The sequence below is a fragment of the Fukomys damarensis genome, unplaced genomic scaffold (genome assembly GCF_012274545.1).
Source record: "Fukomys damarensis isolate Sample0158 unplaced genomic scaffold, DMR_v1.0_HiC HiC_scaffold_33, whole genome shotgun sequence".
Lineage (NCBI taxonomy): Eukaryota > Metazoa > Chordata > Mammalia > Rodentia > Bathyergidae > Fukomys > Fukomys damarensis.
This window is the reverse complement of record NW_022900945.1, coordinates 7927063-7954130: the sequence shown is the minus strand read 5'-3', so window position 1 is coordinate 7954130 and position 27068 is coordinate 7927063. Positions and strand designations below refer to the sequence as shown.

Here is a 27068-nt window from a genome sequence, read left to right as displayed (position 1 = left end):
AATAAATAATATTTTAGTATTATAATAAATAATATTTTTAGTATTATAATAAATAATAAAAATATTTATTATAAGGCATGGGCTCATACAATTCTGCAGGCTGGGAAGTCCCACAATCTACCTTTTGCGAGCTGGAGAACCAACAAATTCAGGGCATAATTCTAGTATGGAGCCAAAGGCTGAGGGAGGCAACAGCAAAAATCTCCATCCAGGTAGGAGAAGACTGAACAGAAATGAAAAGAGACCAGTTCCTCTCTCCTCCATCTTTACTCTGTTAGCTTCTCTGTGGACAAGAGGGCAGTATAGTGCCCAGACATTCTTGGGTCTGCCAATTCAAATCCTAATCTCATTAACAGCCAAGGGCTGTTACTATCCTCATTATTATGGTGAGGAAACTGAGGCACAGGGAACTTCTGTAACTTGACCAAAGACACATGACAAGTAGAAACTAGTGGTCTAGCTCAAACAGGCCAGCTCTGGTCTCTGGAATCTTACTCACTTGTGCTCTGGATAATACTAGTACACTAGCTAAGATTACAAGGCCACAGTGTTCTCCAATAGAAATGAATTAGCAATCAAACTCTCATTTTCTTATGGTAACCTCACGTGCGTTGTAAACGTGTAGCGTTTGTCCATACTGCCTCAAGTCCACATCTTCTGTTTGATTCCCACAAGGGGAGAGCCTCTGCTCTGGCAAAAGCTTTCTACAAATGTTGAAGGAGGAATATAAACTTAAAGCCAAATACTTTGGACGAGATTGGGCACATTCAGGGTGGCATGTCTGTAGAAAAAGCCAGGAATAATTGTTTAGCTCTTTCTCTCCACAATAATGTTCAGTCTCTGTTTCTATTCACAGATTTCAACTTTGTGATAATGCCTGCTTTTCTCTCTCAAGTCCCCTTTCTTTGGAAGCCAAATGGTCTTCTTGTCTCAAGCAAAGCAAGTTTGTTTGCACCATCTCCCTGCCTAATTTCTTTCATGACAAGAATTTATCTCAGTCCACCTAACTTTAATATATTTTCTCTGGCAAACACTTTACTTCGTGTAAGGACTTTGGGAACAGTGATAAGGGTGATGCATTTTGAAACTCCTTTTTTTTTTCTACCATTTATTGGATGGTATTTATGTATGACGCCCTATGTTTTATAAGATTACTTCTCAGGACTTTGCCATTAGGTAGGCTTTGATCATTCCCATTTTATAGCCAAGGAAACTGAGTTTCAAGAAAATTGACTCTCTCATCTGAGGTGCCAGGGCCATTAAATGCAAGAGTGTACATACCAGCTCGGATTCCAAAGTCCCGATGCTTGCCAAGGATACAATCTCATTTAAGCCATGAATATTTCTAAATGCATCATTTAAACATGATATTTTAGGCCTAGATACTTTGCATGCATGTAAGTTCTATTTTCTTTCAAAAGAAACAAGGTTGTTCTGTAAAAATGGAGTGAATGGTCACCTTGCCTACTCAAATTTTACAATAGTAGCTTTTTAAAGAAATTATACAAGTGTGACAGAAAAAATGAGTTGTTTTGGTTTCTGTTGAGCTTAGAAATATGTAAAAGTAAATATACATATAGGAGAGAGCCAAGTTTCAGAATCCCCTTTCTGTATTTCAGAAGACACTAGTGGGAATAATTTTACCATCATTTTATCAAGAAATAAATAACATTTGAGGTATACTCTGTAGATATACTGGTAAAGATTTATTTCTGACAGCCACATGTGAATCATAACTATGGTTGGTTATCAACAAAGGCCAAATATACCTTCTAATGTATGGAATTTTTAAAATCATGACTTTATATATGAAGTCAAATGTAAGCTTTCCTTAGAAAATTAGGAAATTAAGGTTATAACATTTGCCATGTAGAAAATAATTATTCTCCGGATATTTGATATGGTCTTTGTCCTGGTAATACCAGTGATTCTGTGCCTTCTATGAAGTATTGGTTCTGAAAATAAAGAAGGCACCAGTGTCATTTGTGAAATGGAACTTTTGAATTTTAGGTTTCTGACTGATCTCTTGCTTTTGAGGCATTCAGTTTGATGTCGTTATATTTGAAAAGCTCTTTAGTATAGTCATGTTTTCTAACTGTAAGTCACTGTTTTTACAATAAAGGCACTATTTGAATCATGACAAAAAAAAATCCCACAGTGTGTAATTATGTTTCAGTGATATATAAAATAAATATTCATTCCCATAAAAAGTTACATGGTGATGCAGTTGGTAGGGATTTTGAAGCTTTATTATTCTTGTCCTTCCACCTCAAACAATATGTATGGCTATTGGCCTTACAGTTTAGTTCTTAATTTTTTTCTGAGCTTCATCTTGTTTAGGTCTGTCCACAAACCTAGTAAATCACTTCCTTAATATATATTAATATATGTATTAATATTTAAATACTAATAGAAATCTAAACATATTTCCTTTCAAAAACACTAATTTGCTGCCCTTTTTCACCAAAAGCAAGAGTAATTTGGATCAAATTGGACTCTAATTATTGTGAAAAATAAGTTTGCTATTTCTCTATCTTCCTATAACTGATATGACTGTATTAGAATTGATCCATCCTAACAAATTAAAATTACTAATGAAGACATAGTGTTAATTATAATTTAGTTGATAAAAAAACAAACAAAGCCATAAAATCTTATAATATGCCCATAAAGATGTCAGGTATATGCCTTATATGTACATTTATGAATGATAAACATTTATCACAGTTTTGGTTTCTTAAATATTGATTTTCCTTATTTTTGTCATCTCATTTCAGTTTAAAACATTAATCTGTATAACATAATTTTTTAATGCTAAGAAAATTTTGGCAAAGAATTTCTTTTATAAACTCAGTATTTGATGATTAAATGATTTTTTTTTTTTTTGGTACCGGGGATTGAACTCGGGTCCTTGTGCTTGCAGGACAGGCCACCTTACCACTGAGCTAAATCTCCAGACCTTAAGTGATTTTAAATACACAAAAATTTTTGATCTTTAGCAAAATGAACACTAACAATATACTTTCCAAATGCATTTTTACTCCAGAGCACATAATAATTTCTTGTGAGTGTAGCAATCATAAATCGTGTTTTAAAGATACACCAGGATTTTACCTAGATCTGTTGAGAAGTTAAGAGATATTTTAATATGAATAAATTACAATGACTTAAATCAAAAATTTGGATTTGAGTTAAATTCTGTCATTTTTTTTTACTAAGGAGAGGATCATTAGTGACTTCTCCGATTATTTTATTTCATTTAACTGTAAATATTAATAATCACTTTCACATTTTTGTGAACAGTATATACAGTTCCTGAAATACTAAATTGCAATTCTAATATAATTTTAAGCTATTTTAATGAGGACTAGCATAATAAAGGACTGATTTTCACCTTTTTGATGAATATTGTCTAAAATATAATCCTAATATTTTTCCTTAGAATGTATAAGATACAGTACTTTACATCTTAAGTTTCTCTTGAAATAGAATCATTAGTATTTCATCAATTACATCTGATGTATTCATAACCGAATAATTATTAAAAGGGTAAAATAATTCCCCTATTGTTTCAATTGTAAGCAATAATTTTGTGAACCACATGATATTCTGGTCTGAAGGCCTCAGCTAATATCATCAATATATATTTTAAAATGTGGGTATTTACTTATGCAGCATATATCTGTTAATTTTTGTGGGTCTTCTAGAGATACAATAAGCTGTAAGGCTCAATTTTGGAATCTGGCCTCTTTATGTTCAGATGTTTATGTTCACCTCCTTATAAGACAATTAGTAAAGTTCAAAATAAATTTAAATGCAATGTTTTGTAAGTTATTGGAATAACTACACTCTAAAACATAAATCTTAGTGTTAATACAATTAATAACTTTAATAATATTTGAACCTAGACTCAAACTATTGCTGGATCAGATTCAAATAGCCAAGTAGATTTTAATGTGCTAATGATTCTCTCTGTTTCATTTGTCGCATACCTGTCTCCCTGTCTCCCTCAAGAATCTGAAGTATTTTTTGGTTACTAAAATATAGCTAGTTAAAATTTAAGAATAGCATGTTTTAATCTAGAATTTGTAAGGTATTACTTATGTCACCTTGAGTACATTAGAAGTTGTGTCTGAAAGCAGGGACATCCACACATCTAATGAATAATAATACAAATGTAATGGCAAAAAGGACACACCTCATTGAGAATTTCTGAACATTATAATAAACATTACATGTAAATAGCAGTTAATTCACTTTGTTTGCATTTCCATTATCTGCTGTGTAAAATACCTTTCCTAGACATATTCATCAGACAGATTTTTACTCCATTTTAAATAGAATCCTTTATTTTTCCACCTCATGCTCTTACATCTCAAATAACACAGCCATACATTAGAAAAATAGTCATTGAATTTGACAGCTTTCCTAATCAATGTTCTTACGGGGTCATTCCTGCTGATGTTTCTCAAGAGAAGTTTTACTAAACAAGCATCTCCTTTTTAGAGCTTACAATCCATTGAAAGCCATTCCTCAATGAAAGCCCGAATGCTTGGTTGGTGGACACTGACTTAGTCGTGTTGATAAACATATGCTTACTATGGTTTTTTACTCTTCATCAAGAGTATTTTTAATTAAAGCGCTTGTCATGGGCCTGTGATGTTGTCACTTATTGGCATAATGAATTTAAACTGGAGACCAGTCTCACTGTGAGAAGGAGCTGATTAGCCGGATAGACTGCATTGGTAATAATTAATCAGAAAAGTGCAGTGGTGCGAATCACTGTCTCAGTGCAGAGATTCTCCCTGGGGAATCTGAACCATAACAAAGCTGTCAAGCTTCCAGGAGATGGGGATGTTGCCAGTTTGGGTTGTTAATTTATTCTCTGATACCTTTAATTTATATACTGGATATATCAAACATTATATATATATATACATATATATGTATATATATGCGCCATAGTAAACCATAGTGAAACCTGGGTCAATAATCGCAACAGTTTCTTGAGAGGGGAAGAGGAAGGATATCAAGGAATACTAGGAAGTGTTATAATGTCATCTTTATTGTCAGTGTTCAACAGATACGCATTGCTTGCTGTATAGTATGATGTTTGTATAAGTAATATTATTTCAAAGTTTTGCATTTTTAAAGGAAGGAAACATACAGAAAGCAAGACCTTTAATTGACTCATGATATAGTCATTCTTGCAGCCAGTTCAAAAGCATACTTCACAAATGAATTAAGCAGGAGGGAATTGCGTCACTCTTCACAAATTTTATTTTATTAACTTTGATGCATTTATCAAGAGAATATTTCTGCTGGGAGTTTTTGAAACTCTCTGCTTTCCATTGCTAAGACAAAATACTCAAGACCTGTCATTGTAAGGAAGAGAGGTTTATTTTGGCTCATAGAATTCTTAAGCTTCATTCCATCAGTGCTGACTCTAAGCAGAACCATCACAGTGGAAGGAATGGTGCAGGAATGCTGCCAAACTCATGGCAGCCAGGAAACAGAGAGACAGGGAAAGAGCCAGTGAGAGTCAAAGGGGCCAAAGATAAGAATATACCCTCCAAGATATGCCTCTAGTAACCTACGTTGTCCTGATACTTCCTAACAGCAAATTCAGCTAGGAGCCACCAGTGGACTTATCCAGTGACATGGTTAATGACCTTATGATCCTGGCAGTTCTCTAGACCCCACTCCTGGGCATTAGTTTATTGGGGTTCAAACTCTCAATGCCTAAGTCTTTTGGGGATGTTTTCTGGTTAAACCATATTATCTCCGTCTTGCACTTGATTGTACAGTTCTCTGTAAATCAGCCGCAGAATTTTGTTCAAAGCATACATTCTTGTAGCTCCGTTCAGTTATTTTAAAGAGATTAGAGTTCTGTTCCATGTATCTAGTTTGAAAGTACTGCAGATTTTTAGAATAAAGCAAAACTGCTTATAAAATCTCTAGGCTATGAATTGGAATGAGGTAAAGCAGGATGATGGTTTTTGCTTCATGACCTCTGGAAACTGAGTAGAGGGTAAAGGAATAACTGGTAACTAGATTTATTTACTTACTCTCCACTGTTTGCTTACCTTTCTTTCAAATAATTATTTTGAAGTCTGTCCATAGAAAATCCACTCTTAATACTTCAATTTACATTCATTAAAATTAAGTGGAAATATTGACTTCTTCAGCCACACTGTATTTTAAATGCTCCATAGTAACAAACACTAGCTATCCAATCATTACAGATATATAATGAACAGCATTGCCACAGAAAGTATTTTTGGACAGTGCTAATCTAGAGACATTTTCATTCTTCTGTCTGATGCTTAGGCCAGGATTACTATGAATCCTATAACAGATGGGATTGTTGATTTAAGCACACAGATGAAACATTTTGGATTGAGGTTCTTAGAGCATGGAAACCCATTTCTGATGAGATTGTCGAGAGCACACTAAGACAACCAGGCTGAAGCCACCTGTCATTTTATGTTGGTTTATTTCTTCTTAGTTTATTGATAAATTGACAGCCACACCAATAAATGCTAAGCCAATCCAGATATATAAGTGGGGATATAGACCCTACCTCTAGAATTTGTTTGAAATTCCTTTAAAACATTTATGTTGAATTCATTGTCAGGCAGTTCATTCTTCATTTCTTTAGCGTCAGCTGCTGGTACTTTATTTTGATTTTTTGGCTATGTCTTATTTCCTTGATTGTTGTCAGTCCTAGTGGCTCTACATTGGTGTCTGCGTATTTGAAGAAGTGGAGATTTCTTCCAATATTTGTAGACTGGCTTTGTTTGGGAAGGACCTTTGTTGATCACCCCATTCGGAGTTTTGGGGTGGCTCTCTGCTGTAGTCTGTGGTTGTCTTGTTGAAACCACCCTTGAGCATGCTGGCCTGAGCCTGGATCCTCAGCATTGGTGCTGGAGTCTGTCTTCACACCGTGGTAGAACTCTTAACTGGGTCTCCAAGGAACACTCTGCTATTGGATAACTGGAACAGCTTTCCATTAAAGTCCACCCTGAATGTTGTGTCCCTGAGTGTTGACCCGACGACTAGGACTGCAGAGTCAGCCCAGAGTCAGGAGTTTCGAGCTTGGGGCCATTGGATCCATGCTTTGTAGATTGAGACTGAATCTCTTGATGAGATCAGGAGCTTGAATCTATGGTTTTATGGCAAAACTGAAGCCTAAATTACTTGGGCTTGGTTGGTTACTGTTTCTAAATTAGTGGAATGCCAAAGAGTCTGGAATTATGGTGTCATTGACACAGGCTAAATTATCATTAATGGTGTTGATAATGCTTTAAAACTACTTATTTATAGGCTTGATGGGAAATGGCTTAGTGATCAAGTAAAGAAGAATCAAATAAGACAACATTAAACAGGTGTTCAGGGTTTTTATGATATTAGAAAGCTAATGTTAAGATTAATTTTTAATTTTATTGGTACATTTTAGATAATATACATTCATGACTGGATATTTGTAACTTTACATAATATATCTTGATTCTTATTTTTTCCCAGTTGGCCTGCCCTCCCTTCAACCCTTCCACTCCTCCCCATTTATGAAGACTTTCTTTCCATTGTTTCCTTTTCTCATATTAACTCCATCCCTTTTTTTCCTTTTCCCAACCCCTTCCACTTTCCCTTCCCCTCTGTCCCTTTTCTTCCTGTTTCACATCATCTATTATACCTTTTCGTTCTGATTTACAGTTTCAGTTTCTCACATCAGAGAAACTACTTGGTATTTACACATCTGTCCTGTTTATTTCACTCGATTCATTTTTAAGATAGCATTGTATGCATGTTTACCAACTGTATTTTATCATACATAGTTTATTAAATTAACATTTATTCACTTACAGTAACATTAAAGATCTGTAAAAAGAAAATTTGGGAAATATGGATTGAGCTTCTTTCAATTTAAAAAATCCTATGAATCTAATTTTGCCAAAGAATTCTATCAAATGTGTTTTAATTTTAATAAAAATGTAAATAACTATTATGAAAATTGAAATATAATCATCCACCCTTTTGAACTGAACAGAATTCCTTCAAGGTGCATGTCCACCTAAAATCTGTGAGTGTAGCCCTATTGCAAAAGTGTTTTTGAATGCGTAATTAAATTACAATGAGGTTGTAGTAGATTGGAGTGGACTGTAATACCAGTGAATGGAACGTAGTGAAGGGAGAACTTGGATGCAGGAACTCACAGGAAGAAGGGAAAGAGATGTAGAGGCAGAGACTGGAGTAATCTGCGAGCCCAAGGAAGAGAAGGGAGAAACATGGGCTCGGGGTTTTCTTAGAGCTTCAACAAAGAACCAGCCCTGCTGATACTTTGGTTTAAAATTTGAAGCCTCCAGACTCAGGGAGAATACGTTTCTGATTTAAGCCATGTAGAGTTTGGTAAATTTCTATGGTAGCTCTAGGAAACAAGTACATTGAATCATTTTTCTTTTTAAAATCTTTACACAGAAATGGCATTTTTTTCCAAAATCTACAAGATACAAAAGCATTTCCCAAGAAAGTAGAATAACAAATTAAAATTAAGGCCATAATCTTAAGTGAAATTAATAAACCACACATGTAAATACCAAATAGTTTCTCTGGTGTGAAAAACTAAAAGTGTAAATAAGGATCAAAATATAAAATTGATATAGTGTCATAGGAAGAAAAGATCTAAAAAAGTACAGGAAGTGGGATGGGTAGGAGAAAGGTAAAAAGGGAAAAGAAAAAAATGTGAACAGGAGAAACATGGAAACAATGTCTCTATAAACAGCAGGGTGGAGGGGGTGAAGGGAGGGCTGGGGGATGGGGAAAATAAGAACCAAGATAAGTTGTGTAAAGGTACAAGATCCCAATGATGATTATAACTGTATTATATACCTAAAATGTACCAATAAACTAAATAAAGATAAAAATTTTAAAAAATAAAATTAATTTATTTTTGAAATTAAATTTGGAGGGTTTTGCTTTTATATTTATGAATAGATGATATGAAAATGAAGTAACTTGTAGATTTAATTTACTCTGCTTTCCAGTGTTTCATATTCTGAGCATCTTACTGCTGTCATAGAAATGTTAACAATTTGTAAATCATATCAAAATTCTCTTGGTAACATATCACACATTGAGTTAACATTCAGGGCCACTCGTAGTACTTGTATGGGCAGCATTCTCCCAGTCTTTCACTAATAAGTTATGACAAATATTAGCAAATCAATATTATAAGTACTTCATCGAGTTGGTGTGATTAGTGGAACCCATAAATGGGTATTAGAAAAAGAGAGGTGGAAGAAAAGAGCTAATCTGGTTCCTGAATACTACTAAGCTTCTGATTCTGAAATCAAGCTTAGTTTTACATTTCTGTCTTTAGGTTGTGTGAGATAGTCTTATGTCTTTGACAAAAAAAGGGAATAATGAAAAAATTCTACCTTGTTAAATTAGAGTAATGAAATTTTTATCTTAAGAAAATTATATTTGTTGATCTACTTTGTTCATTGTATTTGAGATTTAGTTGAAAATTACAAGTATAGTCGATTAAAATAACTATCAGATGTAATTATTTCCTTTAACTGTACTATTTTACCCATAACTACTTGAGTAAGCACTGTTAATTTTGGCCAAAATAATGATATGGTCACTGTTTATCTTTGAACACCTGTGCATTTTATTAGGTTGAGTTAACTCTGTTGCTTATATAATAACCATTCATGAGCAAATGTTGGTTTAACATAGATACTTTTATTAGAGCCATTTTAATAAGTTCTAGGACTTAATTTTAAATATGATAACAATTTCAATATCCCTGGAGTTTGAACAATTTGTATTTGTAAATGAAATAACAGATATATGTGGTTTTATATCTAAGCATATTTTCTGTTCATAAAACAAATGACCATATTATTTTGTTGACTATAAAATTACAATAACTTCATTTTATTGTTCTTGAAAAGTTTATTATTAATAATGACTTCAGAAATATACAAAATATCACTTCAAGACTTTAAATTTAAATTTTATGATGATCATACTGAAATGTTACAAATACAAAAACTTTGCACACCCAGGGATTTAGCTCAGTGGTTCCACCGCCTGCCTCACACATGTAAGGTCCCGAGTTCAATCCCCAGCACCAAAATAATAACTTCAGAAATGTGTTTAGTGAAACTATATTAGAAAATAAAATATAAATATTAAATGTATGTATTAAATATATGAAGAATGACAAGAACCATATAATGAAAAATTTGGTTTCTATTTACATTGTATTTCTAATCACTGTATATGCATGACATGTTATATAAACATACGATACCTAATGATTTTATGGGCTAAGCACACTTATAAATGCCTTATATGTATATATTTCATTTAACCTTTAAAATTACCACCTTAATTATTCAGAAAATTTTTATTCTAAGATTTAATAACAGTGAATGATGAGTCTTATTATTTCAGAAACAATAAAATTGTATTGAGCTTTATTTAATATTTTCAAAAATAGACATTTAAATATGATAGATTCCATTTGGCCACAATAGTTGATAATATATAACTATCCAAATCATTTCATGATTATGTATTATGTGGAATCAGTAATTACACAATTAAAATAAACATTCATGATATAAAATCAAAAAATAAAGCTTTAAATTTTCACTAAATAATGCACAATTCTGCTTTACCCAAATGACTCACATTCTGAGGTTTCTGTTACCTGTGGGTTCACTGCAATGTGAATATATTAAACAGAAAATTCCAGAATTAAATATTTCATTATTTTTAAGTAACTTCTTTTACACAGTAATTTTATGCATGCCCTATGGTTTTCTATTGTTGCTGACATTTTATCACGCCTAACTTACAAAGTGTTTCGCATCACTTGTAAAAAATTATGTATCTGTGGGTCTAGTAGAGTTCCGTTTGAGACACTCACAGTATGTCTTAGAAGTTATTCTACTTAAGTCCAGCTCTAATATTACTATATGCCATTATTTGAAAGTTGTTTTGAAGCTTCTGGATTAATGATATTTTTTGGTGATAGAAATGTTTCATTTTGAATATTCCTTTCCTCCTGTACTATATTAGAGCTGAGTTTTCTGGTTGGAAAGTGTTTTAACATTTGGTACGAATGAGCGATGTAAATCAAAATATTTCTTTTGTGAATTACATTCATGAGTGTCTTCATAATTACCTAATATGGAAAATTTTAAAGGATTTTTAAACTGCATAATTCATCACCACATCGAATCCATGTGTATTTTTGTCGTGGAATACAAAAACAACAAAAAAATAAATCCTACAAGCATATGAAAAAACTGAGTCAGTGTTCTAAATGATTTACAAAAATCAGCAGGACAAAAATATATCTGGTGGAATAAACATTGAATTTAATTTACATTCATTTTTATGAATTATACCTTGTTTTTACAAGGAAACTGTCTGCTCTTCTGCTTTCCTACGAAATTACCAGAGGGAATAGGATCTTTTGCCTGCAGTTGATAGCTTCAGAAGCTCATAGGCCCCTGACCTCTTCAAGAGTGATTCCAAACATGCAACTGTATTCGTTTCCACCAGAAAATGGTATATTTTCATGCTTTTGGCTGTGCCTCTTCTTCTCGAATGCCTCTTCCCAACCCTTCTAGCTACCATTTTACTAACTTCCTGATTGTTGGCCTCGAGATTCAACTTACATTGCCCTCTCTGACTATCATGGTTCTTTGTTTCCACATACCCTTGTGCTGTGTGTGGCGCAGTCTTCATTTTAAAAGTGACTTATTTTGTACTCTTTGATGATGATTTTGTAAGATTTTTTATTTGTTAAAATTTTCTCAGCTTTTGAAAGTGGGGATATTTTATATTTCCTTTTATCTGGCTCACGGTGAGCTGTTTATGCTGTTGAACAAGAGGAGAAATTTTAGAATTCATTAGAGTATTTCCAGAATTCGTATTTGTTGCCTTCCACAAGTGCTGAAATTTTGCTTATCGCTTCTTTATTTCCTTCATCATGGGGAGATAGAAATGTTTATAAACAATTTAATGATTCAAATGTAAGCATTAACTCCTGGCAAACCTAAGTAATAATCCAACTCTAAGGAATATCCTAAGAAATTTGGTATTTTTGTCTTTAGTGATAGCCTGGCTTCATGCTCGGGTTTTGACAATTTTGGTTCCAGCTGCCCACCACCAACTGCCCACCACCAGGCTTGGCTTCCTGAGGTGATTTGCAGCCAAATGTGTTAATTTGGTCTTGTTCATTTCAGAATAGCACCTAACCAGTACACCATCTGCCACCCTGGACATAAGAAACACGGAGGGAAGTTATTTCAAAGTATAGCATGTTAAAAGGAGAAGATGACTTTGGCGCGTTATTTGGGCCAAAAAGACATTAGTTTAGTTAAGATTTTTGATGATAAATTGACCAAGAATGATTTAACATAGAGAATTTATCTTATTTCTTTGTAAAATGTTCACCCTTATTCTTTTAAAATGCTTAACTCCTGAAGTTAAATGGATTGAAATAGTATAACCATCTTTGCCGATACCACAGTTTCCTGACTAGCCAAGAATCAGAACATATGTGTCCTGGTTCCGTGACTCTTTCCTTTTGAAAATAAACATTTCATTGGATAATTCTGTTTTTAAAAACTTTTTCCAAATCTTTTAATCTATTCACGAAATGAATGCAATGGAGAGAAAAATCAGCCTAAATGATGATGTAAAAACATAGGGCATAGTTTTATAAGGCATTCAGCACCATTATGTATCTCTTCCTATATTAATATTATGGAGTGAATTTTTAAATCAGGGTAGCAATTAAAAGCATTTTTGTTTACATGACCTCAACATTCTTTAAAAAATACAACATCAAAGTAATTTTGTTAATATAGCTTAAGTCTATTGATACTTATCCTATTAATACAAAATAATTTTCATTTCATATTTAAATGAATCAAACATAAAATTTGCAAAACTTTAATAAATTACTCTATTAGTGAACAACACCATACAGGATGAAGAGACTATCAAGGGTATAATATTGTTCTGTTTTGTTTTGTTTTGTTTTGGTAATTTTTTAAATCAAAGAATTACCCACTCTTAAAACTTCTGGCTAGATACTTTCTCAAAGTAAGCCTGAAATTGAGGGGTAGATTTTATGGTTGTCATCACAGGTATCAAATTATTTTCTAGTAGCATTGCATGTAATACAGTGCTTTGTTAGAATATATAAACAAGATGACCTTACTAAAGAGATCTTTTAAGTAATAGAATAATCATCAAGAAAATAGTATCATATACTTATATTTGAAGTAATTTTCTCTCGTGAGGCTGGTGTAGACTGAAATGAAAAATGTTGTCTTTGTACTAAAGTGGGCTGTGCTTTTTTAATTGCTTTGTAAATGAATGTTGCATACATATCATTTATATAACCTTAATTTTTGTTTTTCTGAAAGAAGCACTATTAAATATACTATTCTAGATATTCTAGTCCTTCCGCATGCAAATTATATGGGAAGAAAAATATCTGTAATTTACTCTGTAGAGTTTAAAATGTCACTCCAGTTCATTATTCAAGTGAGTAAAATCTAATGTGAAACAAAACTAAGTTCCACTTCCGTTCAGAGACTTACTAACTAAAACCTTATCACAATACTACAGAAATACATTGATGGAAAGCCAAAAATATAGTGGTTTATCTGTACTTTGAAATTTACAGTTACATAATCTAATTTTTGAAATGTCTTAGTTGCCAAGTTCTTTAAACACACAACAGGCACACACACATGCACATTTATTCTATTATGTTAGCACATTTTGACATTATTTAATGGGCACTCTATGTCTGAGTGAATGAAGATCTCTATTTTATAGATGAAGAAAAAAGACCAATATTTTTCCAGATCACACAGAATTATGATTGCAATCAGATGGATTCATGTGTTTACTTAAAGTTCTCTTCCTTTTGACTATCTTATTTCATCTCTATCTGATTCAGCAGCTTAGTCAAGAAAATTACTGAGAAGTATTTTATAAAGCGAATTGCCTTAAGTATATTAAAGCACTTGAATAAACTTTAGTGTAAAATATAAGAATATGTATATGGTTGGTTAGAAATGCATTAACTGTTTGACATGTTTTCTTGACTCCAAAGCATTTTAGCTAAGATACAGTTAGCAGTTTTTCTCCAAATGACCATTTTTAAGCACTTAGATGACACAGAAATCCACTGTGTTTCAACATTTCCCCAAATAGGCGAGAAGTCATTATTTTGTTAGACTGAGACTTACTGTACATATAATATTTGTACCACTTTTACAGTATCACTCATATATCATTTATAATTAAAACTCTTAATAGTAGTGGTTTATTCATGATTTGGTTTTATAAAAACTTGTTTGCTATTCCTCATACTTTTGTCCAGCCTGGACTACTTAGTGACTCAGTGAGACCCTGTCTCAAAATTTTAAAAAAAGAAGGACTGGGAGATAGCTCAGTACTCAAGTCCTGGCTTCAGTCTCCAGTACCACGCACACACACACACACACACACACACACACACACACGTGCACGCACCCCTACCCCTCACTTGCTGATTATGTACCTCCCAAGTATGTAGTGAGCTCACCCTCATACCACCTGCCACTGCCTAGTTCCCCTGGGGTCTCTCCTGTATTTGATCTCAGCCTACCCTGATGATCGTCCCATCTTGTAGGTAGCATATCCCTGGACTTAGCCTTGAAAACCTATTGGGCCGGTTCCTAGACTCCTCTCTTCCACATCTCCGTTCATGTTTATCCCATTGGACCTGTTTCTCTGGTGAACTTTGTCTATTGCAGTCTGCATAAGTGACAGTGGACAGAAGCTTGAGGTCTTGAAATGTAACATGGCTTTCCCTTCTTCAGTAATTATCTCTACGGACCATGCATGCCTTTTGGTCTCTGAGTCAGTAGTCATTCTTATAATGAAGAAAATTGGCTTTTAGAGTAAGCACAAAGTGAAATGGCAAGGTTAGTTTAATGGAAGATGTGGCCATTAAACTGTGTCGAGACTGTGAGTTCAGAAGGACAGCAAAAGCATGGAAATGGCACCATGAAATTCAGAGGCATCTTAGCATCCTGTGCCTAATGAGTATAGAGAATGCTTGCAAGGAATATTAGAACATTGATATTTCTTTAATGTTAGGTTTTTCTACTGGTTCAAATATTTTCATAAATGTTGAAATTATTTCTGTTTTCTCCTCAGAGCATTCCAGGATTTCGGAAATAGCTTTGTGCTAGGACTCAGATAGTATCATCTGTTAATAATGTGTATTTGATGCTTTTAAAAATACCATTTTCCACACACACTCACAAAACTGCCTGACCTCCTCCGTCACAGGATTAATCATACCATCTGTGCTCACATCGGATTTAATTATACTTCTTGTCTAACATTTACCTTATCGTATTAGAGTTAGTTTTATATCCCTTTGTCTTCTGCACCAAACCAAGTGTCCATGAGTATAAAAATATCTCATTCATCTCTTTATCCCCAGCAACTGCCATCATGTTTGACATATAATAGATACTCAATAAGACAGTGTCTGTATGGTTTTGAGGATCAATCAAGAAAATGAATGGAAATATTTTTAATTAAGAAAAATAACCTGTTACTCACCACTCCTGAATATAAAGCTCAAATTACTAAAGAAGAGGAAAGGATTGTGAATGGAAATGACTTAGAAGACTAAGAAGCTTCAAATTCTAATGTTTGTCTGCTAGAAATAGAAAGAGAGTTGAACTTAAAGTTTTACCATGTGCTTAATTCCTGTTATCTTTAAGGTAGTCTCTAAGTACATAATGCCAGAGGCTCTGCTTTATTCCTCTAGTCCCTGGAGCCTTGCTGCGTCAACCCAAACTGGTTTTCCTATTCTTACAAATTGGAGTAGGTAGGAGGTGTAGAGCGGACAGATCTGACACCAGTGTGTGGGTCGGGTGAGAATGCAGAAGTAATCAAAAGTCAGAGGAACCTGGTCACTGCAAGTTGAGACTTGGTAATGTAAAATCACTTTCAAACTCCGTAACAACAATGCGATTCAAGTGATTTTCTTTTTCCTTAAACATAATTATATGCTTTGCTTTCTTCTCAGTTATGATCCTGTGACAGGAGAATCCCCCTTCTGCAATGTCATTAAGCTTTTCATACCCCCAGGCATTGACCATCATCAATACAGTTTCATCCCTGCTTATTGTTTAGTATTTTATCTCACAAAGGCATATAATGTTTTTAGCATTGTTTTATGCCTGTGCAGATATGATGACCTGACTTAGATTTTGCCTGACAAGTTGTGAAGAGTAGCTGGAAATAATTTTAGTGCTGCTCACAATTCAGAATCAGGGGCTATGGCCTGTTCACATCTTTAATTACATAATGTTTATGCTCATTTGGAAATTAAGCGTAAGGGTCTTGATTTTCCTGTATAAGAGCTTTGAAGCAGAAGTGAGAATCAATGTCCCTATAATGTGTAAATCGTAGCTCATTAACGATGCCTTAGTTATTTTATACCATTCTTTTGTCCTTGTAACCCAAACTATATTGATACTGGGATGAAGTCAGCATGTAATTAGTTTGGATATATTAAAAACGGATTGCGCTGTTTCACATGCCGTGAACTGCGAGTGAGCCACAGTGCGGTGAGAGAGACCAAGCAGAAAGCTCAACATCCTTGACTTTTTACACAGCACTGCTTAGGGAACTGAGAAACACAGAGGTTCTCCTGACATGATGACTATTGACTGAAATGGCTGGATTGCTTAGCATCGACTGGCTTATGACTTACCTCTCTAAAGATTGTTTTATTTTTAAAATCAATTTTTATTTAATTTGGAGCTGACATGTTGCAGAGGAGAAAAAGAGAGGAATAGTGAAGAAAGAGAAAATTTTTTCTCATTAAATGGGGGAGTTAATAGATTTAAAATGAGGAACCAATTCAGTAGTTTTCTGATTAAAGTCAAGAAATACATCATGTGGTTGAACGCTTAATTCAAGAGATCATAAAGTTGTCACGATGCAACTTGTTTTATGTAGGTTTAGCTCTTGAGAAATTTGACTCTTTCAGGATTTCCCTGTACGCATACTTGGGTAAGATGAAGCCAATGTTGGGACAAGGTTGGTCGAGTTAGAGATGATGCCCATTCCAATTTTCACTTCACATATATTAGTATCAAAATTATATGTGTCATCGAGATGGACTTAATCAACTTCAGGCATAAAACAAGACAACTACTCAGTAAAACACGCCCTGAACCTCTAAGACACCTCTGTTTCTAAGACTTGTCCTATACCCTTTCCACAGTCAGTATCTTTGAAAATATGACATATCCTAAAATCAAAGTGACCTTGTATTTGTGGTATGTAAAGCAGGATATAGGATAGTAATGTCTGTGTGTGTGCCTCTTCAAACTTGCTACTCATTTTTGTCTTGTTTCACTTGAGGAATGTATATTGTCCAGGGTACAAGTTTGGTTCTATTTTCCATTTCAAATATTTTTGACAATCAGCCTCACAGATCATGTTACCATATTATAGTCGCACAAAGCCCTGGTAGGTTAAAGAACCAAAAATACATTTGATATTAATGAAATAGATATACTGTATTGGAGGAACTAATATAGTACTTGGTTTCAAAGATACACGTGATTTCTTCATAAGACCTAATAAAGAATAATACACTCAAATGAAGATGTGTTGGTTTGTTAGTGAAATATATGTAATATAATTTTAGTGTCCCTCATTTCCAAACAATGTAAAATTAAGGGATTAGAAATTATCTGACCCTCTAAAGAGATTTCAAAGTAAGTAGAGCTGATATTTGCAATTCATGTGGTGACTACAACTACTATTGTTTTTTTTTTTCTTGTTCTCTTTGTGTAGTATTGGGTACTGAACTCAGTGCCTTCAGACTGAAAGCTACATCCCATCCTTTTTTCCCTTTAATTTTCTTCTTTCTTTCTTCTTCTTCCTCCTCCTCCTCCTCTTCTTCTTCCTCCTCTTCTTCTTCTTTTTTTCTTTATTTTTTTTGTACCAGTGATCAAACTTGGGTCCTGGTATTTGTGAGTCAGGTGATAGAAACACTGAGCTAAATCCTTAGCCATAGGTTATTTATTTTTGGAGAGGTACCTGGGATCAAACTCGGCTCATTGTGCTTGCAGGGCAGGTGGCTGAGCCACTAAGTTAAATCCCCCTATGAAGCTGCCAGACTCATAGCCATGCTCCTCCATTCCCTGGGGTCGCCATTTTGTAACAACAGAGAGAGTCTTTTTATCATTAATATAACATAGTTTGTATCAGTAATAATACATACATTTGTATCTTACTATTAAAATCAACTTTGAATTACTGGAATCTGTAACCTAGCAAATCTGAATGCTAAAATAGGGTACACCCTTTCTGAACTCCTTTATTGAAAAATTATGCTAAAAGTTCATTACAAGCCAATATAGCATCACTCAGTCTTACACTGGTGGTAAATCCTTCAGCTGTCTTGAGTCTAAATATTTGGGATGACTTTTTCTTTGTAGCATTATATTGCATTTCTGTTTAAGTGTAAAATAGCATATAATTCATCACTTCTGTTGTATTCACTGACTTGTAGTTGCTCCAGATGTATCATGGTTTTCCACTACTATTGTGTATTAATTTTTTTTTCTAGTTGTCATTCTCATCAAAAACCACATTAAATATAGAACAAAATGACAGATCAGAGAATATAATATTTTTAAGGGCACTCAAGTTCAGCATTACTTCCATATTAGTAATAGGGTTAATTACATTAATTACATGTGGAAATGTGTGTGTGTGTGTGTGTGTGTGTGTGTGTGATCAGCTGTTAAAGCAAGATAGAACCTGATTTTGTTCACCTGTTGTGTTGCAGATGTCAGTCTCCTCAGGCTAGTACTGTGTCCCTGGCCTCTACACAGTCAAGCACTTTCTAGCTCGATGGTAGGACTTGCATTTTCCCATCTCTAAAGTCACCTTGTAGTTAAAATTCTCTGCAGTCAAATGGTCCAGCTCATGTGAAATAGGAAGAAAAGGACTAAAGGTGTAGGGAAAGTGGGAAGGGTGGGGGAAAGGTAATATGGGAAAGAAAACAAATGGGAGAAAATGAAAAAAATGGAAATAAATGTTTGTAAATGAGGAGGGGAGGAGGGGGTGAAGGGAGGGCAGGGACAAGGGGAAAAAATGAGAACCAGGACCTGTCATGTAAAGGTACAAGACCCCAATGATGGATGTAACTGTACTGTATACCTAACATGTACCAATAAACTCAGTGAGGAAACATAAATAAATAAAATAAAATAAATAGTCCAGCTCATTCCAGCCAATCAGAATGAGGATAAACAGGGATAAAAATTAGTTTTCCTCTACATTCTTCAAATGACTATTATTTATTTTTCTTTTTTCCAACTCTATTCATAAATTTGGCCAGAACTCAATGTCGATGTTCTTGCTTATGGAGGCTGGAAAAAGTGGTCTTCATTTTGGGCAGCTCTGTCAACATAATAGAGTAGGAAGGAGTGATTGGGTAAATTGCAGTCACCTCTATTTTAGCCTAGGACTAATCAGAGATCTTTCAGATGATAGCAGCATAGCCGTGGGACATCATACTCTCTGCAGAAGGAAGCTTCCCCGCCTTATTTTCCAAATTATTGCAAATAAATGTAACTTCCATTCACCCCACCCCCATGGCTTAATTATTCTTTACGTAGCTTTGTTCACATGATTTAATAAATGTTAATTATAAATTGTGTGCTTAATAATGTACTATCTTTTTGAAGAGTTTTAGGACTAAATCAGGTGGAATATAATTTGAATATTTGTCCAGGAGTTGTTCAGTGCAATGGCCCTACCCCTTAAAACATGCAAACCAATAGGATGAACTAAATCGTAGCTGGTTTCATCAAACTCCCTTTTTAATTGGAACAGTATAAGTTGACTTTTGACCCAACCCTATTGAAAAAAAAATCGTTTTCACATGCTAGTATCTTACCACGTGCAAAAGGATTTTGTTTCCTTATCGAGCAGTATGTTTTGGTTTATTTCCTTCCCGTGAACTTGTGTTGGTTGGGAGATTGGGAGACCATGTGCTTTTCCTGGTTGGAATCTTAGGTAGGAGACAATGCATTTGAGAGCTAAAGGTGGCGTTTCAGCATTTGGAAGGGCACATTCCCTTGTGTGAGAGAATGAAGTGCTATGTTTGTAACTCTATATTGTTAATCAGCGTGTGAATAATTAATTGCCCTTTCCAAATCATTTAAAATATTTTGTGTTGTGACAGAGATGGCTCATTTGCTCTAAAGTGATTGAGTCAGTTATTTCACAAGGATTGAAGGATACTTTGTATGATCTTGCACTCCCTAAGCAGAATGGAACTAGTGCTTCTGTTGATAAATGTGGTATTTCCAACCGTCCCACTCTACGACAGTCAAGACTGAATAAACAGGGGTGGTACAACCAATTTTCTGGCTTTTTCTTTTTATAATGAAGAATGTGGTTTTCTAATATTTGCACACGATTTTATCACTAGAGTGATTAAAGTTAATTTGAGCATTTATTTCCTTGTGTCTGGTCATCAAATCTCATTTGGGGAAGGAACAATAAAGCATCGAATTTTCGTGGTCCATAAAGGCGCATAGAATGTAGGTCTTTGCACATTTCTCTCTTTCCAGTGACCTGGATATTTTAATAAAATTTTCACATAATTTTAACCACACCACCTCAGCAACATGTTTCCTTCTTTTGAAATAGACATTTGATGCCACCTCCGTTCTTCGATTAATCATTCCAAATTATATGTTAGGTTGTCCCAAATCTACTTGCCACTTTTATGTGGCACACAGGGAAATGAGAAAATGGTTATTAAAATTTTAATTTCATTCTCAATTATTAAAATGACTTCTTGTGGGACGATGTTTTATTATCACCATTTGCCAGAAATCCTTTCATTATAGTTACTTGTATGCCATTTTCTCTCTTGCCGTGATTATTTTTCCAAGTACAAAATTACATTTTCCCTATCACTTTCACATAGGTGCCTCTTCTTTTCAGCACCTGTGTTAAGACAAAATTAAATAAATTTCAAATCTAAAACTAATGTAGCATTATTAAGAATTTTCCCGTGGTACGCTTCACTCTCTCCCCAAATGCTGCTTTTCATGTCATAAGATAATTATTTCAAAGATTATATATTGTTCCTAATAATACAAAATTTACACTTTGGGGAGGGAGGAAAAGGAAAGGAGTGTATGAAACAGAGGATGGAGAAAGCAGTGGAGTGCTGAGAGAATTGCTTGAAACGCTTCTATGTAACTGTTCTCCCTTTCCCTACTGACACCACCATTGTACCACAACTGAAAGAATAATGGAGGCATGATATTGAATTCCGGGCTGCAACGTATCACTCCGTATATTTTAATGCCCACATATAATAAGCAGTGTTTTCTAAGTATCATTGAAAAGTATCAGTCATCCTTAATTCGACTTGTATTTCCAGGCATTTTACATTAGACATGGTACACGTATATTATTATACTAAATGATTAATATATATAGGTTCAAAGCCCCCCCACAGTTCTATGAGTATACTTGTAGGGCCATGAAGAAATATGCAATGATTTTTTTAAAATATGTTAGTGAATATATATTGTTTTTATCTCCAACATTTAAATTTGTTTCCCTTTGTCAGGTTGCTAGTTTTTAAACTAAGACAGAATATTACACAAGAAGGAAAAATTCTCACTTATTACATTTTAGAATAATAGTTTTAACTAAAATCAACATAGATTTAAAGAGAATTTTATGCTTCCCAATGAAAAACATTTAGGAAATTTATAATTCCACCTCACTGGAAATTAGGAATCGATAGAGTCATAAGTGATAAATTTTATAATTATTAGACAAATATAAAATGCATCATTTTTATTTTTTCATTGTAATACTAGTATGCATTAAGAAAATATGAGAATGCTTCTCTGAAAAAATAGAAATTCATAACAAAACAAATAGAGAATAGCAATGACAAATACATTGTGTTGTGATCTTAAAAGAATATATTTTCAGGGCTGGGGATTTAGTTCAGTGTTTCTGCTGCCTTCCTCACAAATTCAAGGACCCGAGTTTGATTCCCAGTACCAAAAAAGAAAAAGAATATATTTTCAATTACTAATCTATCTCTCATCTCTTCTAATAAAACTATACCTTTTTGCATAAAACCCTTTAATTATTAACAAATTATCTGACACAATTATTTTCAATACTTTCTTCCTTTTTCATAGTATCTATTATATTATCTTATTTATACTTTTTTTTCTCACACCAGAAAGACAGTGCATTATTTACACATGTATGCTAAATTTATTTCACTGGAGAGTATCGTCTTGAGGTGCATCCATTTACTTAGAAATGTCTCAAGTTTATCCTTTATGGCTGGGTGGTCCTCCATTATGTTAAAAAAAACCCACATCTTTTTATCCAAAATACACAACATTAAAAACAATGAATTTTCAGTACAGTGGTGGTAGTTGTTTAACATCACCAGGATATTTAGCATCCGTTACTTATCCATTGTCCTGCTGCAGTGTAGGCGGGCTATTGCATGTAGAGCTATTCGTGATAAATCCCTCTGCCTCATTTCATGATGGGACAGGGTATGATTGATTGAACGAGGCTAGTAGTCACCTGCATGACAGAGGTGTCCCTTTGATGTCACGACACAGCGTAGCCACTGTGCTGGCTCCAATGCACAGGCGAATCACCACCCACAGCAGAGGACACGCAGAGTCTTCCCTGCAAGAGATGTGTCTTGTGTGGCCTTTTTGGATAAAACATGAAGGTCACTTACATTCGAGTGACATTTGGTTTTGAAACCAGGATTTTCAGAAAAACAGAGAGAAGAGAGTTGCCAAAGCTCCTTTGTGGATCGCAAACCGGATTTCCCCCGTCCTGTCCAGGTCTTCATGTTTCTCAGATGCATCTGCCCCTCACAGAGCAGTCATCGGAGTGCTGAAAATCAGGGCGCTTACTGTGCCTGGGATTGACTCCCCGCCTTCTTACTTACTGACCTGTGGGAAGCAGGTCATCTGTGCTCACTTTTAGTCTGGTTCTGAATTCGATAATTGATTTTCCATGTTTATTGAGAAAATTGGCTAAGGAATCTTGGTAATTATCCTGAACCTACTTCGGACAGGGGTTGTTTCCTGGCAAAAATGATCTTTAGTTTTACTTTTTATCCAGCTCTGGGGATCAAACTCGGACCTTGCACTTGCGAGGCAGGCGTGGTGCCATGGAGCTAAATCCCCAGATCAAATGTTCTTACTTTAATGACAAAAAAATTAACATGTATGTAGGGCAATATGTTATCACTAAAAATAAAACCTTCTCATTTCATTCATCCTATTCATGAGTGCTTTATCCAAATTATGCCAGAAAAAATTAATACATTTTAACCTGTATCATTATACGTATATTACATATATGTATATTACATATAATCTTTTATTTGTCTCTCCTCTCCCTCTCTCTTCTCTCCCTCTGCTCTCTCCCTGAGCATCAGAAAGGAGAATCCACATGGCTTGGCAGCTGTTAAGTATTTGTTTGAGTCTAGTAAATAAGGAGACCCTATTTCCACATAAATAAGGAAGTGGTAAGCAAGACCAACATCTGAACAAATAATAATCTCACTTATTGTGCTCCGACGTTTCCTTTTGTAGATTCAAGTTACGAATTTAATTTTCATGTGGCTTGTACGGCTTGCACCGTTTGACACTCCTTTAAAATCTTTGGAATATTAAAATGTTTACTGCATTATTTTAATCATGTGTAGGAATGGTGTTCACTGAAATGTATAACAGATATTGGGAAATGGGAAGAAAACGTTGAAATGGGAAGGGGGTAAGAGAGAGGGAGAAAGGACGGAAGGGGAAATCCATAAAACTAGAAGGAAAAATGGAAATGGAGTTTTGTACATAGGGAGCGTAAGTGGCTTGCGGGGAGCAGGAAAAGAGGAAAAGGAGGAAGAATGTATCAAGTACAGGTACAAATTCCCTGTGATAAGTGTTACTATGTGTGCTGAAAATATACCGATATGGGTTTTACTAGAAAAAGAGAAGTGCAGTTATCCCTCAGACCCGTGCCATTAATGAATCTGCTATCATTCCTGGATTTTATGTTCTCTAACTGTGCTCACATGCTGTCATGATAGAGACTTGGGGTTCATGTGCATAACTGGGTCACAAGGAGTTAGCATGTTGTACAGTAGATAGGTTCTCAGAGTCGTAGTTTGACCTAGGAAGCATCTGAATATAATTTAAGAGAAATTTGTTGTCTGAAATACAGATGTACTTTTCTATAGTTATAAAAAATGAGTGACAGGAAATTATGAATAAAGGAATATACTCCATGAAAAAATGAAGCCATGATACTGAGTTGTGTTCTTAAATTTTTAGGTCTTATTCATCCTTCGATGTGGTGTTTTGCTTACAGTCATACCAGACGTGGTATTTAAGGGGTGGTGCTATTGACTTTCGGAAATATTAACGCTTCCCTTAATGTTGTTGGATAATTACCTTTCCAGTACACAGATTAACGCTTGACAAAGTACTATAATTCTTACACATTCCATTTTGAAACACAAAGACACCAACACTAGAAATATTGTCCATCGTGTGCCTGTTTTACTGACATTTTATGCTGTTTGATGTTTGTATCGACTCTTACTTTTTTCTGTATGGTTACGTGTCATCATTGTTCTATTTGAAATCATTCCAGTGATGGAAAAGGAAAACCTTGTCTTGTTATTTCAGTTGTGAAGTGCAAGTTTTACCTTAGTGACAGAAACAAAAAAAAAAAGCTGTAACATATTCAGCCATCTCAAAATCAGATAATTAATCTTTCTACTGACTTACAAAGATATTTGGTATTTTTATAAAAGATGCAGAAAGGGTAGGTATATACATAATCCCTAAAGTTAGTGATTGTCCATTAATAGCTTTATGACCTCAGATTGACTCCATGAGAGTATTTTTCTCTATTGTTGTGATGTTCAAAAGCCATAACATACAAATGAATATTTTTCCTTTAAAATATGTTAATTATTATTATTTGGAACATTACAAACCTCTTTTCTGAATAGAAATAATGAAGCAGCGAGGCCTAATCAAGCTTACAATAACCTAATTCTTTCTGTGTGTTACACATAGAAAGAAATTATAAAAAGCAGGATCTCAAACAGAGAGGAAACCATTCTACCAGTCAATGGTATAGTCCCCAAACATTTATAAAAATATGGACATGATAAACCCTATAATTTGTAAATCATAGCCTGGTAGGGCAAAATAATATCCAGAAAAAACCCACCATTCTAATTTGGCAATATCCCATTTGATTTAATAGAGGTAATACATGGACTATTTGAAGCTTAATTAGTATTTTAGTTTCCTAAGTGAAATATTATTCTTCTTATTGAATCATTGCTAAGAATACATCTCATAGAGACATATGCTTATGCCCTCCTAGACTGTAATTTACATTTTTAATATTTGTAATTTTCAGTCAGCACTATCATTACCTTTTATTTGGGGAGGTATACTGAATCAGCACTCTTTAAATTTTAAGAAGAAAATCCATATTTTGTAATGCTCTTCCTAGAGTGTGTTATACTGTGATGTATTTTACTATCTGCCAAAACTGCTCTCTTTTACAGCAGAAGATAAATTGTTCCTTATCTCTGAGCAGAGCCTTTTGCCATAGCCAGTGGGATTCAATACCACTGATTCTTTTTACAATCTTGGTTTAGAAAATTAAAGAAACTCAAGTAGCACTGCTGCAATCCATTCATGGCTAATACATCTTGTCGCGCATGACTGAGGACAAGTGCCCTCCAGATTAAATTTCACTGCTCCACACCCTGCATTTTCATAAAATATAGTCCTTACATAGCTGCATGAATATCCCAAGCATGTGGTTTAATTTAAACTAACATGCTTGAGTCACCCATTTAAATAAAATGTTTGTAATGTTCCAAAACTCTTTTATAAATGTACCTTCGTAAAATAAAACAAGCAAAGACTATAATTTCAAGGGACAGAAAATGATATCCAGGCTCCGGGATACGTACAGAGATATTCTGGGAGGATTTCCCGAGTGACCATGGAACTGGAGAATGGTTTCTGAACACTGATTCGTGGCACGGGGAAAACCCTGCCAGCTTATGCTACAAGTCACTATGCTGGGGGTCAGCCCACCCTGGCTCCCCGTCCCCCACTGCCCCAGCAGCCGAATGTGGTCACATGGATGACCTCTGTGAGAGTCGCTTTCTTGGTGATGCTCTGTTTGGATTGCAAGCTGCCCCATTTGCATTCACAGTCTTAAGGTAGTCTTTGGGAAAAAATCTTCATAAAATAATAATTTGTGACTTTCAGTGCGATCAGGAATAAAAGGGATAGATCAGCCCCATTAAGGAGATATTTATTATGATGTGTAATGTTGGTCTCATGCGCTGTTCTTACTGTCAGAAGCATGCCATGTATCTAAGGAAGCAGTTAGTATTCCTGTATGATTATTAAAACGGACCAATGGGAGTAAGCACCTACTCCGTACAAGTTTCTCTTCTCTGTGTGTATGTGTCTATGTTCTGACCTCAGCGTAAACTACCTTTGATGCCTCGTGATGATAGGTATTGTAGGAACCAATCCTGGGAATTCTGGCCTTGTAGAAATAATGATAAGTTCAAAATGAACCTAAAAGTTAAGGAGAGAAGAAAAGCAATTCACATGCCGAGGCTATGTGCACTAATATCCTATAAACAGTTTGAGGGGAACGTTTGATCTTAATTATTGGAACAGTAGTCGTAAATGTCATGCATATGGGACCCTATACGTGCTTTGGGAAATTTAGTGAATCACACCGATTGACCACAGACGTAGGAATCATAGATACAGTGTCATCATGGAGACCTTTATTCTTACTAAATCTTTTACTAACGTGACAGAAAGTTGTAAATTAATTGGGTCTCTGCATACTCAATG

At 34.6% G+C, this 27068-nt stretch overlaps 1 protein-coding gene across 1 annotated transcript in view; it reads left to right on the top strand.

Annotated features, from left to right (window-relative positions):
- Positions 1-27068, top strand: part of Negr1 (neuronal growth regulator 1) — a 761458-nt gene that overhangs the window by 50931 nt on the left and 683459 nt on the right. The window lies entirely within an intron of this gene.